Raw genomic sequence first — 4,063 nt, forward strand, 5'->3', positions numbered from 1 at the left:
AACCGCGCGCTTTAAAGAGTTTCACCTGCTTTGACACAGTCTAGCTCCTGTGCACCCGCGCTCGGTCCTCTAAACAACTCTGGTCCCAGTGTGACTGTGTGCTATGACAATCTGAGCGAAAAGGAGGATGTCTGGAGGTTTTGATGTGCACCACGGCCATACAGTTGAGCGACATGATAACGTACGGGCGCGGCATGCCAGCCTGAATACCGGCCGCGGCATGCCAGCCTGAATACCGGCCGCCAGCGTCAGAAAAATGCGACAGTAATGTTTGTTCAAGTCCATACTAAGCCGTCGGATGGGGTATCGTTGGCCAATATCGAGTCGTTGGTAGAAGCGATAACAGGAATACAAACAAATGTCTCCCCACGGCGCCTTTAATTGCTGCTGCTCAATCGCGGCTTTCCTGGCCTCAGCTGGCTCCGCTCCTGAAGGTGTCGCGGAAACCGAGCATATCTTTGTGTTACTATGAGACGAGGTTCACAGTAAAACGATGACGAGAGCAGCACCTCAGCGCTAGCCAGTTTCGAAGTGCACTCAGCTGCTGCATCGATGCAAAACCGGCTAGGCTTAGCGACGACTTGGGCAGCCAGGGGGTAGCGCGTAGTTCATTGCCCGGCGCGCCCGCGGCCGGCGTCGTTCCCGAAAGCTCGCCTCGCTCACTCCCGCTGGCTCACTGATTGGCTCAACAGCTTGCGACCTTCACTCGGAAGGCTGGAAAATCGAGAAGCGAGCGACTGGCGCTGCGACTGAGCGATACTTGATGCCCACGTTTGCACTACTGGTGAACAACCTTTAACGCACATATGCTTGGGTTATCGGCTGCGTTGCGGCGAGTCTTAGTTAAGATCGTCCGCGACGCCATCGTCACCGTCCGTGACGCACAGGCTGAGAACTTCAATTCCAGTACGTGCCGAAACAACTCGTATTTATCGTAACGATACGAACTCGAAAACACGCCTGCTTCGATGCGCTAGTGGGCTCTTGCTTGTTAAACTACACGCGATCAGGATGCGGCGAGTGCTAGCCGCTGTTGCATATTAGCTAAAGTGAGACGCAAGTATCGACGTAGTTTCGTAACGCAGTTGATATCAAAGCACTCCGCTTGTACTGGTCACCGATAAGCTGTTAAGTTTCATGATCTCCGGTGAGCGTGCCAGTGTCGCTCGCGCAAATTAATGCATAGCAGCTACTCTCCATCGTGCCAATTGCGTTCAACTTATCCACGATATTCGCCAGCTTGAGATACGGCGCTTTTATTCGCTGTTTTTGTCGCAACTTAGTGATTTTATCTGGCATAAAACGAAATTGCATTCTGTCAACACCGTCGTCTGCTCCGTCCTCTGCTAGGCATCCGGGTCACTTCAGGGGATCACAGGATCGCAGCTTCTACAAACCACATACCAGAAAAAGTAACTGAAAGTGCTTTAGTATTCCTAAATAATATAAAAATAATTTAAAATAAATGCAATGTCTTTGTTGTGAAGATAATATAAGTATTCATGGTTTAAAAAACTAATTTTTTTGTCGGTTGCAAATTTTCACCGACACGAAAGCGCAGCCGTCGGCGCCATTGCAGCGCAACCGATACGTTGTGTTTTGTATTATTTGCCTCTTTGAGGCATTGCTTGAATACTTGTACGGTGGACACGTGTGAAGAACTCATTCAATAGGAAGGTGAGCAGGAGTGTGTTTTGGAAGCCAACGACCAGGATTTCGGCCTGTCAACATTGGCGAGTTTCAACGGGTAAGCCATGAAGAAAGAGTGCTGCGACGTCTTTTCATCTGTTAGGGGAACGAAGACTCCTGCGCCGTTTTACTAAGCCTGGATGAATCGCATGGCCGGTGAGTCCCGCTCTGCGTTTCTTTGCTTATGATCTGTATTCACACGCGCTATTTGTATGCAGCTATATAGGGATGTGAGTGGAGGCAGTCCGCCTGCGGTTGCCGCAGCTACAATGCGGCGCCAAAAAAGCAGGGCCTATATCCTGCATGACAAGTGTTGTTCTCATTGTCTGTATGTGCATTTATTACTCGCGTGCCGTGGTAAATAAAAATGGCACCAGATATCACAACAGAGTTACGCTTTCGCTTGCTAGCGCTTCGACACTCGGTGCAAAAGCATGGATTTGCACTGCGTAGAAGACGATGAGCGAGAAGTGCCGCGCGGCGGAGCGCTCGCGCTTGGCCAGCTGCGATCAGACACCGCACTATTTTGCTCAGGGTTAGTACTCATCGGATTAGTGCTTGTGCCTTAATATGCGTCATACTAAATTTTGAGACAGTGATCGCATGCGAAAGGCTAGTTCATATTCATCGCCTTGTCATTTGTAAACTTGTCTGTGCTTCCCCAGTGGAACAGGATTTGAGGCAGTGTTATGTCAAAGTTAGATCAATCTTGCTTCTCCTGAGCTGTAAACTTTGATGCTTCCTCTCCTTCTGAGCACTGCGAGCTGTCGGAGATGCAACTGCACAATTATTTAGGATTTCTACCTTTTTGCTATATCCCTCGCTTTTGCGGCCCGCATTCAAGTCGTTCGCCATTGTCGATGGTTTTTTTGTTACTTATTTTCGCTTTGTTATTTATTCTTGGTTGCGTGCCATCAGCTGTGGTGCCGGCGATTCTCCGAGCTCGGAACTCTTCCCAGGCACAGGATCCTACCCACAGACCTCCCTTCGCCGCACTCACGAGTGTTCTTTGGTATTTTTTGTTCCTCTTGCCTTTACTTGCATTGCCAGTCGACAAATTTGTGCAGCTTTTAATTGTATGCAGATTTGTTAAATGCGCTAGCAATCTTTCTATGATGCCAAGCTGTGCTGTGAGGTATCAAGCTTCCTGCTAGTGAAGGCATGCTTTTTTCCATTCTCTCTTCTCATTTAACCAAGGCAGACTGGTTGCAACTTTCAATTTAATACCTAGACATTGGTGCAAGGCACCATGATAGGAATTAATGAAAACCTGCACATCCTATATTCAAATAGGTGTGCGGTATTTCAGCCAGCTCATCTTTCAGTGTGGTTATAACAGTCATTGTGACTCTTCTCAAAGAATGTATATGGGTGCATTACATAAAATCTGTTCATTTGTTTTGTCATGGGCTAGCTCATTGGTTTTTATTTACTTACATTACGTCTAAGTTTAGTTTTTAAAGCAGTAGATGATTTCCTCTCTTGTCATTCATGACATGGCTACAGCCACTGACAGCTGTTGCTCTTGATGTATTTATTTGCAGTTGCCAGCGGCCAGCATCTATTGGGCCATGCGTGCTTCCTGCCTTCGGCTGTGTCATCCCTCCTGATCCGTTCATGGTAGTTATTCTTTTTCAGTGATGCATATCTTAGCTGCCTATTTAGAAAAATATTTTCAATATAGGCTTGCAGCTAGGTTTAGAAACGCATGAAACTCTACATGCACTTCACAGCAGTGCCTCAGCTTATAATTACCGGAACTGTAGACTTGTACAAAATATAGTCGCTGATGTAGCTCTTGACGCAGCTGCTGTTAACATAAACGTGCTTTGACATTGCACACCTGTTGCCTGGTATGCATAAGTGTCCTCGAAAAGGACCTATATGTTCATTTATCCCTTTAAAAACATTGAGCTCTACAATGATGGTTTACCAGTATTTCTGATACAGAGACCAAATTGTCAGTCAGTAATGTAACATTGCACGATGACACCAATCCTTGTATGATATAGCATCCTTGCAATGCACTGGGCAAGCTGCTGTCAGCACAGATTTATTGCTGGTTTATTGCCATAGCATATGGTTATACTGCACAGTTAGTACCTCTACCTTCTTAAAGCTTTATACTTAAAAAATTTAAAATTAGTTGAAGGAAAATTCAAGGAAATATAACAGTACCTGTCTCACATTTTGGTGGACACTTGAACCGTGATATAAGGGAGGGATATAGAAGGGAAGTAATGAAGAGCTGATGCCCATGTTAGATGCCCCTCTTTAGTTAAACGTACCTCCCAATTAGCACATTTGGTGCAAAACAAACATGGGACTTGCACGTTCACAAGCACCCTCATGTCAGTAAAACAAAGTGCCAATG

The 4,063-nt window shown here is 46.3% G+C and overlaps 1 long non-coding RNA gene across 1 annotated transcript; it reads left to right on the forward strand.

Moving 5' to 3' along the window:
* Positions 1-1,497: 1,497 nt before the first annotated feature.
* LOC144109468 (uncharacterized) lies at positions 1,498-3,325 on the forward strand. Its single transcript, XR_013309604.1, has 3 exons — positions 1,498-1,845; positions 2,608-2,701; positions 3,234-3,325. It is a non-coding gene; the product is annotated as an uncharacterized LOC144109468 (long non-coding RNA).
* The last annotated feature ends 738 nt before the right edge of the window (positions 3,326-4,063 follow it).

The sequence above is a fragment of the Amblyomma americanum genome, chromosome 11, assembly GCF_052857255.1.
Source record: "Amblyomma americanum isolate KBUSLIRL-KWMA chromosome 11, ASM5285725v1, whole genome shotgun sequence".
In the NCBI taxonomy this organism is placed as follows: Eukaryota; Metazoa; Arthropoda; class Arachnida; order Ixodida; family Ixodidae; genus Amblyomma; species Amblyomma americanum.